The 15,719-nt window shown below is 48.9% G+C and overlaps 1 protein-coding gene across 1 annotated transcript in view; it reads right to left on the reverse strand.

Moving 5' to 3' along the window:
- The window catches only part of DHX8 (DEAH-box helicase 8), a 276,052-nt gene that overhangs the window by 13,960 nt on the left and 246,373 nt on the right, over positions 1-15,719 (reverse strand). The window lies entirely within an intron of this gene.

Consider the following 15,719-nt stretch of genomic DNA (forward strand, 5'->3'; position numbering starts at 1 on the left):
CCGTGTGAAGGGGATTCACCATCCACAATACGTGGTCTGCACGAAGGATTGAGGACACAGAAGTGCGCGGGGGCCCACGAAGGGCTCTATCTGGCAGTCATAAGTGCGCTCTGATCACATTTGGAATAATAAGGACTACGACTCCCAGAGGTCTTCATTTAGCCCATTGGGGCGGGACTTTGTATTTAATGAGGGAGTTGCCTACCACAGCACGATCTTTCCGATTGCCCAAGAAGAAGGGGAAACCCGAAACGCGTCGGCGTTTCGGAAAGCTGCTGAAATAAGCCCGCAAACGACAGTGTCCATACCTCAAATAAAGGCTGGTTACCTGTGCAAATCCGTGTGCGTCCCGAGTGAGTAACCAAGTGCATCAAATATCAAGGCGGAGGCTCATCCGCCGGGATAGCACCATCCCAGGATTCCGAGGGGGCCGTGTGAAGGGGATTCACCAGTCATAAGTGCGCTCTGATCACATTTGGAATAATAAGGACTACGACTCCAAGAGGTCTTCATTTAGCCCATTGGGGCGGGACTTTGTATTTAATGAGGAAGTTGCCTACCACAGCACGATCTTTCCGATTGCCCAAGAAGAAGGGGAAACCCGAAACGCGTTTCGGAAAGCTGCTGAAATAAGCCCGCAAACGACAGTGTCCATACCTCAAATAAAGGCTGGTTACCTGTGCAAATCCGTGTGCGTCCCGAGTGAGTAACCAAGTGCATCAAAAAAAAAAAAAATATATATATATATATATATATATCATCAAATAAAGTTTGCCCTTTTGAATAAAGCCTCACAGCCACAGGTTGTATTTCAGCCATTTAATCAGGATGTGAACAACAGCCTCCTGGTCAAAGCGATGTCATCCAAATTCAAACGCCCGACGCGTTTCGTGCTTCCTGAGCACTTGGTCACGGGCTGTGATGTGAAAGCAGTTCAAGAGTCAATTGGCACCACCTGTTGTTCAAGTACCATGCCCCAGTGGGCGTGACAGCGAGCGCTGCCTGCTGGTCTTTGTAGTGCCAAAAACGTATTACTCCAGTGAGTGGCTCGTGAAGTGCAAAATAATCCATCAAAAAATGAAAACCTCAGTGGGGTGAAGACAAACGTTTTAAACTTGAAAGGCTGCAGAGTAGCGTCAACATCCAGGCTCCGATGGCCCTCCAAAGTGCTGGCGTCATCAAACACCAGCGGAGATCCGCAGCGCGGCGGGGCTTCATTCGCGACCGAGCCTGGCCGCTTAGAATCATCAAATAAAGTTTGCCCTTTTGAATAAAGCCTCACAGCCACAGGTTGTATTTCAGCCATTTAATCAGGATGTGAACAACAGCCTCCTGGTCAAAGCGATGTCATCCAAATTCAAACGCCCGACGCGTTTCGTGCTTCCTGAGCACTTGGTCACGGGCTGTGATGTGAAAGCAGTTCAAGAGTCAATTGGCACCACCTGTTGTTCAAGTACCATGCCCCAGTGGGCGTGACAGCGAGCGCTGCCTGCTGGTCTTTGTAGTGCCAAAAACGTATTACTCCAGTGAGTGGCTCGTGAAGTGCAAAATAATCCATCAAAAAATGAAAACCTCAGTGGGGTGAAGACAAACGTTTTAAACTTGAAAGGCTGCAGAGTAGCGTCAACATCCAGGCTCCGATGGCCCTCCAAAGTGCTGGCGTCATCAAACACCAGCGGAGATCCGCAGCGCGGCGGGGCTTCATTCGCGACCGAGCCTGGCCGCTTAGAATCATCAAATAAAGTTTGCCCTTTTGAATAAAGCCTCACAGCCACAGGTTGTATTTCAGCCATTTAATCAGGATGTGAACAACAGCCTCCTGGTCAAAGCGATGTCATCCAAATTCAAACGCCCGACGCGTTTCGTGCTTCCTGAGCACTTGGTCACGGGCTGTGATGTGAAAGCAGTTCAAGAGTCAATTGGCACCACCTGTTGTTCAAGTACCATGCCCCAGTGGGCGTGACAGCGAGCGCTGCCTGCTGGTCTTTGTAGTGCCAAAAACGTATTACTCCAGTGAGTGGCTCGTGAAGTGCAAAATAATCCATCAAAAAATGAAAACCTCAGTGGGGTGAAGACAAACGTTTTAAACTTGAAAGGCTGCAGAGTAGCGTCAACATCCAGGCTCCGATGGCCCTCCAAAGTGCTGGCGTCATCAAACACCAGCGGAGATCCGCAGCGCGGCGGGGCTTCATTCGCGACCGAGCCTGGCCGCTTAGAATCATCAAATAAAGTTTGCCCTTTTGAATAAAGCCTCACAGCCACAGGTTGTATTTCAGCCATTTAATCAGGATGTGAACAACAGCCTCCTGGTCAAAGCGATGTCATCCAAATTCAAACGCCCGACGCGTTTCGTGCTTCCTGAGCACTTGGTCACGGGCTGTGATGTGAAAGCAGTTCAAGAGTCAATTGGCACCACCTGTTGTTCAAGTACCATGCCCCAGTGGGCGTGACAGCGAGCGCTGCCTGCTGGTCTTTGTAGTGCCAAAAACGTATTACTCCAGTGAGTGGCTCGTGAAGTGCAAAATAATCCATCAAAAAATGAAAACCTCAGTGGGGTGAAGACAAACGTTTTAAACTTGAAAGGCTGCAGAGTAGCGTCAACATCCAGGCTCCGATGGCCCTCCAAAGTGCTGGCGTCATCAAACACCAGCGGAGATCCGCAGCGCGGCGGGGCTTCATTCGCGACCGAGCCTGGCCGCTTAGAATCATCAAATAAAGTTTGCCCTTTTGAATAAAGCCTCACAGCCACAGGTTGTATTTCAGCCATTTAATCAGGATGTGAACAACAGCCTCCTGGTCAAAGCGATGTCATCCAAATTCAAACGCCCGACGCGTTTCGTGCTTCCTGAGCACTTGGTCACGGGCTGTGATGTGAAAGCAGTTCAAGAGTCAATTGGCACCACCTGTTGTTCAAGTACCATGCCCCAGTGGGCGTGACAGCGAGCGCTGCCTGCTGGTCTTTGTAGTGCCAAAAACGTATTACTCCAGTGAGTGGCTCGTGAAGTGCAAAATAATCCATCAAAAAATGAAAACCTCAGTGGGGTGAAGACAAACGTTTTAAACTTGAAAGGCTGCAGAGTAGCGTCAACATCCAGGCTCCGATGGCCCTCCAAAGTGCTGGCGTCATCAAACACCAGCGGAGATCCGCAGCGCGGCGGGGCTTCATTCGCGACCGAGCCTGGCCGCTTAGAATCATCAAATAAAGTTTGCCCTTTTGAATAAAGCCTCACAGCCACAGGTTGTATTTCAGCCATTTAATCAGGATGTGAACAACAGCCTCCTGGTCAAAGCGATGTCATCCAAATTCAAACGCCCGACGCGTTTCGTGCTTCCTGAGCACTTGGTCACGGGCTGTGATGTGAAAGCAGTTCAAGAGTCAATTGGCACCACCTGTTGTTCAAGTACCATGCCCCAGTGGGCGTGACAGCGAGCGCTGCCTGCTGGTCTTTGTAGTGCCAAAAACGTATTACTCCAGTGAGTGGCTCGTGAAGTGCAAAATAATCCATCAAAAAATGAAAACCTCAGTGGGGTGAAGACAAACGTTTTAAACTTGAAAGGCTGCAGAGTAGCGTCAACATCCAGGCTCCGATGGCCCTCCAAAGTGCTGGCGTCATCAAACACCAGCGGAGATCCGCAGCGCGGCGGGGCTTCATTCGCGACCGAGCCTGGCCGCTTAGAATCATCAAATAAAGTTTGCCCTTTTGAATAAAGCCTCACAGCCACAGGTTGTATTTCAGCCATTTAATCAGGATGTGAACAACAGCCTCCTGGTCAAAGCGATGTCATCCAAATTCAAACGCCCGACGCGTTTCGTGCTTCCTGAGCACTTGGTCACGGGCTGTGATGTGAAAGCAGTTCAAGAGTCAATTGGCACCACCTGTTGTTCAAGTACCATGCCCCAGTGGGCGTGACAGCGAGCGCTGCCTGCTGGTCTTTGTAGTGCCAAAAACGTATTACTCCAGTGAGTGGCTCGTGAAGTGCAAAATAATCCATCAAAAAATGAAAACCTCAGTGGGGTGAAGACAAACGTTTTAAACTTGAAAGGCTGCAGAGTAGCGTCAACATCCAGGCTCCGATGGCCCTCCAAAGTGCTGGCGTCATCAAACACCAGCGGAGATCCGCAGCGCGGCGGGGCTTCATTCGCGACCGAGCCTGGCCGCTTAGAATCATCAAATAAAGTTTGCCCTTTTGAATAAAGCCTCACAGCCACAGGTTGTATTTCAGCCATTTAATCAGGATGTGAACAACAGCCTCCTGGTCAAAGCGATGTCATCCAAATTCAAACGCCCGACGCGTTTCGTGCTTCCTGAGCACTTGGTCACGGGCTGTGATGTGAAAGCAGTTCAAGAGTCAATTGGCACCACCTGTTGTTCAAGTACCATGCCCCAGTGGGCGTGACAGCGAGCGCTGCCTGCTGGTCTTTGTAGTGCCAAAAACGTATTACTCCAGTGAGTGGCTCGTGAAGTGCAAAATAATCCATCAAAAAATGAAAACCTCAGTGGGGTGAAGACAAACGTTTTAAACTTGAAAGGCTGCAGAGTAGCGTCAACATCCAGGCTCCGATGGCCCTCCAAAGTGCTGGCGTCATCAAACACCAGCGGAGATCCGCAGCGCGGCGGGGCTTCATTCGCGACCGAGCCTGGCCGCTTAGAATCATCAAATAAAGTTTGCCCTTTTGAATAAAGCCTCACAGCCACAGGTTGTATTTCAGCCATTTAATCAGGATGTGAACAACAGCCTCCTGGTCAAAGCGATGTCATCCAAATTCAAACGCCCGACGCGTTTCGTGCTTCCTGAGCACTTGGTCACGGGCTGTGATGTGAAAGCAGTTCAAGAGTCAATTGGCACCACCTGTTGTTCAAGTACCATGCCCCAGTGGGCGTGACAGCGAGCGCTGCCTGCTGGTCTTTGTAGTGCCAAAAACGTATTACTCCAGTGAGTGGCTCGTGAAGTGCAAAATAATCCATCAAAAAATGAAAACCTCAGTGGGGTGAAGACAAACGTTTTAAACTTGAAAGGCTGCAGAGTAGCGTCAACATCCAGGCTCCGATGGCCCTCCAAAGTGCTGGCGTCATCAAACACCAGCGGAGATCCGCAGCGCGGCGGGGCTTCATTCGCGACCGAGCCTGGCCGCTTAGAATCATCAAATAAAGTTTGCCCTTTTGAATAAAGCCTCACAGCCACAGGTTGTATTTCAGCCATTTAATCAGGATGTGAACAACAGCCTCCTGGTCAAAGCGATGTCATCCAAATTCAAACGCCCGACGCGTTTCGTGCTTCCTGAGCACTTGGTCACGGGCTGTGATGTGAAAGCAGTTCAAGAGTCAATTGGCACCACCTGTTGTTCAAGTACCATGCCCCAGTGGGCGTGACAGCGAGCGCTGCCTGCTGGTCTTTGTAGTGCCAAAAACGTATTACTCCAGTGAGTGGCTCGTGAAGTGCAAAATAATCCATCAAAAAATGAAAACCTCAGTGGGGTGAAGACAAACGTTTTAAACTTGAAAGGCTGCAGAGTAGCGTCAACATCCAGGCTCCGATGGCCCTCCAAAGTGCTGGCGTCATCAAACACCAGCGGAGATCCGCAGCGCGGCGGGGCTTCATTCGCGACCGAGCCTGGCCGCTTAGAATCATCAAATAAAGTTTGCCCTTTTGAATAAAGCCTCACAGCCACAGGTTGTATTTCAGCCATTTAATCAGGATGTGAACAACAGCCTCCTGGTCAAAGCGATGTCATCCAAATTCAAACGCCCGACGCGTTTCGTGCTTCCTGAGCACTTGGTCACGGGCTGTGATGTGAAAGCAGTTCAAGAGTCAATTGGCACCACCTGTTGTTCAAGTACCATGCCCCAGTGGGCGTGACAGCGAGCGCTGCCTGCTGGTCTTTGTAGTGCCAAAAACGTATTACTCCAGTGAGTGGCTCGTGAAGTGCAAAATAATCCATCAAAAAATGAAAACCTCAGTGGGGTGAAGACAAACGTTTTAAACTTGAAAGGCTGCAGAGTAGCGTCAACATCCAGGCTCCGATGGCCCTCCAAAGTGCTGGCGTCATCAAACACCAGCGGAGATCCGCAGCGCGGCGGGGCTTCATTCGCGACCGAGCCTGGCCGCTTAGAATCATCAAATAAAGTTTGCCCTTTTGAATAAAGCCTCACAGCCACAGGTTGTATTTCAGCCATTTAATCAGGATGTGAACAACAGCCTCCTGGTCAAAGCGATGTCATCCAAATTCAAACGCCCGACGCGTTTCGTGCTTCCTGAGCACTTGGTCACGGGCTGTGATGTGAAAGCAGTTCAAGAGTCAATTGGCACCACCTGTTGTTCAAGTACCATGCCCCAGTGGGCGTGACAGCGAGCGCTGCCTGCTGGTCTTTGTAGTGCCAAAAACGTATTACTCCAGTGAGTGGCTCGTGAAGTGCAAAATAATCCATCAAAAAATGAAAACCTCAGTGGGGTGAAGACAAACGTTTTAAACTTGAAAGGCTGCAGAGTAGCGTCAACATCCAGGCTCCGATGGCCCTCCAAAGTGCTGGCGTCATCAAACACCAGCGGAGATCCGCAGCGCGGCGGGGCTTCATTCGCGACCGAGCCTGGCCGCTTAGAATCATCAAATAAAGTTTGCCCTTTTGAATAAAGCCTCACAGCCACAGGTTGTATTTCAGCCATTTAATCAGGATGTGAACAACAGCCTCCTGGTCAAAGCGATGTCATCCAAATTCAAACGCCCGACGCGTTTCGTGCTTCCTGAGCACTTGGTCACGGGCTGTGATGTGAAAGCAGTTCAAGAGTCAATTGGCACCACCTGTTGTTCAAGTACCATGCCCCAGTGGGCGTGACAGCGAGCGCTGCCTGCTGGTCTTTGTAGTGCCAAAAACGTATTACTCCAGTGAGTGGCTCGTGAAGTGCAAAATAATCCATCAAAAAATGAAAACCTCAGTGGGGTGAAGACAAACGTTTTAAACTTGAAAGGCTGCAGAGTAGCGTCAACATCCAGGCTCCGATGGCCCTCCAAAGTGCTGGCGTCATCAAACACCAGCGGAGATCCGCAGCGCGGCGGGGCTTCATTCGCGACCGAGCCTGGCCGCTTAGAATCATCAAATAAAGTTTGCCCTTTTGAATAAAGCCTCACAGCCACAGGTTGTATTTCAGCCATTTAATCAGGATGTGAACAACAGCCTCCTGGTCAAAGCGATGTCATCCAAATTCAAACGCCCGACGCGTTTCGTGCTTCCTGAGCACTTGGTCACGGGCTGTGATGTGAAAGCAGTTCAAGAGTCAATTGGCACCACCTGTTGTTCAAGTACCATGCCCCAGTGGGCGTGACAGCGAGCGCTGCCTGCTGGTCTTTGTAGTGCCAAAAACGTATTACTCCAGTGAGTGGCTCGTGAAGTGCAAAATAATCCATCAAAAAATGAAAACCTCAGTGGGGTGAAGACAAACGTTTTAAACTTGAAAGGCTGCAGAGTAGCGTCAACATCCAGGCTCCGATGGCCCTCCAAAGTGCTGGCGTCATCAAACACCAGCGGAGATCCGCAGCGCGGCGGGGCTTCATTCGCGACCGAGCCTGGCCGCTTAGAATCATCAAATAAAGTTTGCCCTTTTGAATAAAGCCTCACAGCCACAGGTTGTATTTCAGCCATTTAATCAGGATGTGAACAACAGCCTCCTGGTCAAAGCGATGTCATCCAAATTCAAACGCCCGACGCGTTTCGTGCTTCCTGAGCACTTGGTCACGGGCTGTGATGTGAAAGCAGTTCAAGAGTCAATTGGCACCACCTGTTGTTCAAGTACCATGCCCCAGTGGGCGTGACAGCGAGCGCTGCCTGCTGGTCTTTGTAGTGCCAAAAACGTATTACTCCAGTGAGTGGCTCGTGAAGTGCAAAATAATCCATCAAAAAATGAAAACCTCAGTGGGGTGAAGACAAACGTTTTAAACTTGAAAGGCTGCAGAGTAGCGTCAACATCCAGGCTCCGATGGCCCTCCAAAGTGCTGGCGTCATCAAACACCAGCGGAGATCCGCAGCGCGGCGGGGCTTCATTCGCGACCGAGCCTGGCCGCTTAGAATCATCAAATAAAGTTTGCCCTTTTGAATAAAGCCTCACAGCCACAGGTTGTATTTCAGCCATTTAATCAGGATGTGAACAACAGCCTCCTGGTCAAAGCGATGTCATCCAAATTCAAACGCCCGACGCGTTTCGTGCTTCCTGAGCACTTGGTCACGGGCTGTGATGTGAAAGCAGTTCAAGAGTCAATTGGCACCACCTGTTGTTCAAGTACCATGCCCCAGTGGGCGTGACAGCGAGCGCTGCCTGCTGGTCTTTGTAGTGCCAAAAACGTATTACTCCAGTGAGTGGCTCGTGAAGTGCAAAATAATCCATCAAAAAATGAAAACCTCAGTGGGGTGAAGACAAACGTTTTAAACTTGAAAGGCTGCAGAGTAGCGTCAACATCCAGGCTCCGATGGCCCTCCAAAGTGCTGGCGTCATCAAACACCAGCGGAGATCCGCAGCGCGGCGGGGCTTCATTCGCGACCGAGCCTGGCCGCTTAGAATCATCAAATAAAGTTTGCCCTTTTGAATAAAGCCTCACAGCCACAGGTTGTATTTCAGCCATTTAATCAGGATGTGAACAACAGCCTCCTGGTCAAAGCGATGTCATCCAAATTCAAACGCCCGACGCGTTTCGTGCTTCCTGAGCACTTGGTCACGGGCTGTGATGTGAAAGCAGTTCAAGAGTCAATTGGCACCACCTGTTGTTCAAGTACCATGCCCCAGTGGGCGTGACAGCGAGCGCTGCCTGCTGGTCTTTGTAGTGCCAAAAACGTATTACTCCAGTGAGTGGCTCGTGAAGTGCAAAATAATCCATCAAAAAATGAAAACCTCAGTGGGGTGAAGACAAACGTTTTAAACTTGAAAGGCTGCAGAGTAGCGTCAACATCCAGGCTCCGATGGCCCTCCAAAGTGCTGGCGTCATCAAACACCAGCGGAGATCCGCAGCGCGGCGGGGCTTCATTCGCGACCGAGCCTGGCCGCTTAGAATCATCAAATAAAGTTTGCCCTTTTGAATAAAGCCTCACAGCCACAGGTTGTATTTCAGCCATTTAATCAGGATGTGAACAACAGCCTCCTGGTCAAAGCGATGTCATCCAAATTCAAACGCCCGACGCGTTTCGTGCTTCCTGAGCACTTGGTCACGGGCTGTGATGTGAAAGCAGTTCAAGAGTCAATTGGCACCACCTGTTGTTCAAGTACCATGCCCCAGTGGGCGTGACAGCGAGCGCTGCCTGCTGGTCTTTGTAGTGCCAAAAACGTATTACTCCAGTGAGTGGCTCGTGAAGTGCAAAATAATCCATCAAAAAATGAAAACCTCAGTGGGGTGAAGACAAACGTTTTAAACTTGAAAGGCTGCAGAGTAGCGTCAACATCCAGGCTCCGATGGCCCTCCAAAGTGCTGGCGTCATCAAACACCAGCGGAGATCCGCAGCGCGGCGGGGCTTCATTCGCGACCGAGCCTGGCCGCTTAGAATCATCAAATAAAGTTTGCCCTTTTGAATAAAGCCTCACAGCCACAGGTTGTATTTCAGCCATTTAATCAGGATGTGAACAACAGCCTCCTGGTCAAAGCGATGTCATCCAAATTCAAACGCCCGACGCGTTTCGTGCTTCCTGAGCACTTGGTCACGGGCTGTGATGTGAAAGCAGTTCAAGAGTCAATTGGCACCACCTGTTGTTCAAGTACCATGCCCCAGTGGGCGTGACAGCGAGCGCTGCCTGCTGGTCTTTGTAGTGCCAAAAACGTATTACTCCAGTGAGTGGCTCGTGAAGTGCAAAATAATCCATCAAAAAATGAAAACCTCAGTGGGGTGAAGACAAACGTTTTAAACTTGAAAGGCTGCAGAGTAGCGTCAACATCCAGGCTCCGATGGCCCTCCAAAGTGCTGGCGTCATCAAACACCAGCGGAGATCCGCAGCGCGGCGGGGCTTCATTCGCGACCGAGCCTGGCCGCTTAGAATCATCAAATAAAGTTTGCCCTTTTGAATAAAGCCTCACAGCCACAGGTTGTATTTCAGCCATTTAATCAGGATGTGAACAACAGCCTCCTGGTCAAAGCGATGTCATCCAAATTCAAACGCCCGACGCGTTTCGTGCTTCCTGAGCACTTGGTCACGGGCTGTGATGTGAAAGCAGTTCAAGAGTCAATTGGCACCACCTGTTGTTCAAGTACCATGCCCCAGTGGGCGTGACAGCGAGCGCTGCCTGCTGGTCTTTGTAGTGCCAAAAACGTATTACTCCAGTGAGTGGCTCGTGAAGTGCAAAATAATCCATCAAAAAATGAAAACCTCAGTGGGGTGAAGACAAACGTTTTAAACTTGAAAGGCTGCAGAGTAGCGTCAACATCCAGGCTCCGATGGCCCTCCAAAGTGCTGGCGTCATCAAACACCAGCGGAGATCCGCAGCGCGGCGGGGCTTCATTCGCGACCGAGCCTGGCCGCTTAGAATCATCAAATAAAGTTTGCCCTTTTGAATAAAGCCTCACAGCCACAGGTTGTATTTCAGCCATTTAATCAGGATGTGAACAACAGCCTCCTGGTCAAAGCGATGTCATCCAAATTCAAACGCCCGACGCGTTTCGTGCTTCCTGAGCACTTGGTCACGGGCTGTGATGTGAAAGCAGTTCAAGAGTCAATTGGCACCACCTGTTGTTCAAGTACCATGCCCCAGTGGGCGTGACAGCGAGCGCTGCCTGCTGGTCTTTGTAGTGCCAAAAACGTATTACTCCAGTGAGTGGCTCGTGAAGTGCAAAATAATCCATCAAAAAATGAAAACCTCAGTGGGGTGAAGACAAACGTTTTAAACTTGAAAGGCTGCAGAGTAGCGTCAACATCCAGGCTCCGATGGCCCTCCAAAGTGCTGGCGTCATCAAACACCAGCGGAGATCCGCAGCGCGGCGGGGCTTCATTCGCGACCGAGCCTGGCCGCTTAGAATCATCAAATAAAGTTTGCCCTTTTGAATAAAGCCTCACAGCCACAGGTTGTATTTCAGCCATTTAATCAGGATGTGAACAACAGCCTCCTGGTCAAAGCGATGTCATCCAAATTCAAACGCCCGACGCGTTTCGTGCTTCCTGAGCACTTGGTCACGGGCTGTGATGTGAAAGCAGTTCAAGAGTCAATTGGCACCACCTGTTGTTCAAGTACAACCATTACACCCCCAATGAAAGGCTACAACATTAAACTTCGCGTCAGCGCTACATGTGAAACATCAAATGTTATCTATTTACTCAAATGCCCGTGCGGCAAAATATATGTGGGCTAAACTGAGAGGAAGATTCGACTAAGAATTAACGAACACAAATCCAACATCAGGACTGGCAATATAAAATGATCGGTTGCCACACACTTTATGGAACAGAAACACAATGTAGCCCAACTAAGATTTTTAATCCTAGAGACAATACTGAGAAAGGAAGGAAGAGACAACAATAAACACCTGTTGAGAAGAGAGAATCACTGGATCAGCAAATTACCGTCACAGAAACCAATGGGTTTGAATGAAAGAATTGAATATTCCTGTTACCTATAGGCATCAGGAATCATTGGTTTTGCAATACGGATCTGAATAGTTGCAGCTTTTTTTAAATCATTTTTTGAACCATGTACCTTTAAACATTATTCATATCATACATTCTACCATTGTTTTATTTATACATATATATATATGTTCATACTTCTATTTTACCACACATTGCACTATTAGCGTGTGGCACCCACGGCCAATACAGCCTTTTAACTTGCACTATTTGTAGCGGTTCATTTAGGCTTAGTTTATAGCCCAATTACCATCAACACATATTACACTCTTTGTTTTCATCCCCTTGCACACTACAATATGTCCGCCATACTTAATGCGCAACTAGTCTATTTTCAATGTTCATGCCCAACAGTGCGTCGCGACGTTTAGCAGCGTCTAAAACACGAACACAGACACTCGCAGGACCGAACCGGTTCCAACACCAATAGGAAAGATACGAGGGAGTCACGCTGGCACTCACCTGAAGTAATGGCCACATAAAACCAAGTAAGCCTAGATTCATCGAAGCGCTCGATTTGAGCGTAATGTAAATATTGAGTATCTATCACAAATGTCCACAAGAGATTTTAATCACGTGTTTATCCTTTCACTAGCCACAGCATCTTCTCGTGAAGACTCAACCTAAGGTAAAACATTTTGAGTCTATATTTGCGCATTACTCCTAACCCCACCTTTCATAGTACCGTTCACCGCACGATTGTTTTCTTTTACACAGGCACTACCGGGTTACCGGTTTGTCATAGCATTGCACAAACCACGGGGCAAAACTAAAATACTGGTTTACACATCACAGCCCTTCGGATTTACTTTTGGTATAGCATTTATTGAAAGTCTTAATTTTCATTGAAACTCACAGTTTTAAATGACACTCACAGTTGTCACAGTTCAGAGTCTATAGCTCACAGTGTAAATACACGGGCACCATCTGGTATAGCGCTAGCAAACGTTGGTAAATGGTGGTACTTAACAACATCTTATCTTATCTTATCTTATCAAAGTCTTATAAAGCGCTCGCACACCCAAAGGTTTCATGGCGCTGACCAGCAGGGGAACTAACTTACGAGAGGCCGTTAGCACTAGGCCGCGACCTGGGTGAACAGCCATGTTTTTAAGAGCTTCCTGAATGGAAGGAGGGCAATGCATGAGCGAAGCTCCAGGGGGAGAGAGTTCCATAGCTTGGGAGCGAGGGTGGCAAACCTTCGGCCTCCTTTGCGCAACAGCTTGTAGCGAGGGACAGTCAGGAAGGTTTGGGAGGCAGAGCGAAGGTTGCGGGAAGGGGTATACCTAAGAAGAAGTTTTTGGATAAACTGTGGGCCAGAGTTGTGAAGGGATTTGAAAATCATGCAGGCCGATTTGAAACTAACGCGATGTTGAATCGGAAGCCAATGGAGCTGCCTCAGAAGCGGTCTGGCGGACTGCCATCGAGGGTGGTGATAAATCAGTCTCGCTGCCTGGTTTTGTGCCAGCTGGAGACGTTTGCTAAGGGTGACAGGCAGACCAAGATAGATGGCATTGGCGTAATCTAAGTGAGACAACACCAATGCTCTTACAACCTGCGTCAGTGCAGGTCGAGTGAGCAGCCGACTGATCTTCCTTATTTTCCGTAGTTGAAAAAAGCAGGTGGACACAACGGAATTGACCTGAGGTTTTAAGGAAAGCTCATCATCGATAACTACCCCCAAGCTTTTGACTGATCTAGACGGCGCAGGTGGGGACCCCAGCTTAGATGGCCAGTATTGGGGGCCCCAGAAACGGTGACTATCGCCGAGCAGGACCAGTTCCGTTTTTCCCGGATTCAGCTTGAGTTGATTCACATCCATCCACCGGCAGATGTGGAGCATGGTGTTTTGGAATTGGAGGATTGAATCAGGGGAGTTATCAATTGTGAAAGTGAGCTGCAGATCATCTGCGTAGTTAAAGGTGGTGACTTTAAATGAATGAAGGGACTGAAGCAGAGGGAGCATGTAGATGTTAAACAATAACGGTGAGAGGGAAGAACCCTGGGGAACTCCGCAGGTAGTGTGGAGTTTGTGGGAGGAGAAAGGGGGGAGTCCGACCGCTTGAGTGCGATCGCAGAGAAATGATCTGAGCCAGTCTAGGGCACGGCCGCAGATGCCCACCGATCTGACACGGTCGAGAAGGATGTTATGGTCGACCGTGTCAAACGCGGCCGACAGGTCCAATAAGACCAGCGCTTGGGGTATTCCCAAGTCAGCACTGAGGCGTAGGGAGTCCAAGACCGCTACGATAACTGACTCAGTTGAATGGGCTGGTCGAAACCCGGCCTGTGACGGATGTAACACACCTGACTGCTCAATGAATAGTGAAAGGTGGGAGGTGACATGCGCTTCCAGTACCTTGGCCAGATACGGGAGCAGGGAAATAGGTCTGTAATTCGAGAGGGTATTGGGATCCGCTCCTGGCTTTTTCAGGAGAGGCAGTAAGACTGCATCTTTAAACGATGCCGGTACAGTCCCTTGGAGCAGAGAAGTATTGAGAAGGCTCAAAGCCGGAAAGGGGGCAGCTGTAAAAGCCGTCTTTAGTATGTGAGGGGGGCAGCAGTCATGTGGGGAGCCTGATTTTACCCTGTTTAAAAGGGGTGCGAGGGTAGTAGTGTCCAGAAGAGGAAAGCAATCCAAAACTGGGTGGTTAGGTGGATGGGCCAGGACAGGCAGGTCCGGGACCATGGCAGGAATGCTAGATTTGATTAAGGCAATTTTATCCAAGAAATATTGATTCAAGGTGTTGCAGATTTCTTGACTGGCAGCGGGTTTACACTCAGTTCTGGCAGGGTTCGAGAGTTTATTAACAATGGAAAAGATCTCCTTAGGACTATTGTTTGATTGCTCAATTAAATTGCAGAAGAACTTAGATTTGGCAGCCAGGATAGCTTTCATATAGTCTGCGCGGGCAATCAGGTAACTGGCCCTATCAGAGGAGTTATAAGTTCTCCTCCATGCACGCTCTTTTTGCCGAGCGAAGAGCTTTTTTTCCCTCAGATCCGATGAAAACCATTTGTGGGCTTTGGAGTGCCGAATGGTATTGCATTTAATGAGAGGGGCGTGGGTGTCGCTAGCAGCCTTGAGCCAGTTAAAGACCTCTGACTCGGCGGAATTGAGGTTCGAGTTTTGGGCTGGTTGCGAGTCAATTAAACTTTCCAGGAAAGCAGGGGTATCTAAAGTACCCCATTTCCTGATGAGTCCCTGTTCAGTGACTGCCTTAGTTGAAGAATCAAAGATGGTAGTGTTAAACTGAATCAGAAAATGATCTGACCAGATGCACGGCGAGACAGTGGGGGGAGAGATGTCAACGTGGGTGCTCCAGACTTGGTCCAAAGTGTGCCCTCCAACATGGGTCGCGACATTGATATGAGGCAGAAAGTTGAGTCCCGCAAGAAGCTCCGTGAGCTCCGCGGCTGCAGGGCCTCCCTTCGGACAGTTGAGCCAGTAATTAAAGTCGCCAATGAGCAGTATGTTAGAGTAGTTAGTGACCAGGGAGGACAATTGATCACATAGGGAGAAAGGGAAAGACGGCATGTTTTGGGGGGGTCTGTATAGCAATATGCATACAAGAGGTCCCGAGCTGGATTCAAGCTTAATGACCAGGTTATCAAGTTCAGTAAAATCAAGCGGTGCCATCTTAAAAAAGGTAAGATCCTTATTAATAATCGCAGCGACTCCCCCACCTGCCTTCCCTGTTGCGCGGTCTGCCTGGAGTATGTAATAACAATATTACATACATGGTTCATGTACAAATCTTGTATTACATATGTATTTCTTTGCACTGAAACCCTAGATTGATCTCCCTGATGAAGAGCAGCCATTGCTCGAAATACATTGGAGGATTAAAACTTTAAAGGAAGCGTCTTTGATGTAAATTGATGCAATAAAGGATTCAAAGAACTGAAACCTAAGAAAAATGAAAAATGAATACAATTATTTTCTTTTTAACAGAAAAACGTTTGGAATTCACTTATTTTGTTAGAAATCAAAAATGATACCACCATCGGAGTGCCCTAAGGGGGATGCAACTAAGCTCGCTTAGAAGCACACATTACTCATTGATATAGAGACGAATACCTCGGACGTAATCGTCACCCTAGGAGCAACCACTAACTGTAAAACAAAT

Source organism: Lissotriton helveticus, chromosome 5_1 (assembly GCF_964261635.1).
Source record: "Lissotriton helveticus chromosome 5_1, aLisHel1.1, whole genome shotgun sequence".
Lineage (NCBI taxonomy): Eukaryota > Metazoa > Chordata > Amphibia > Caudata > Salamandridae > Lissotriton > Lissotriton helveticus.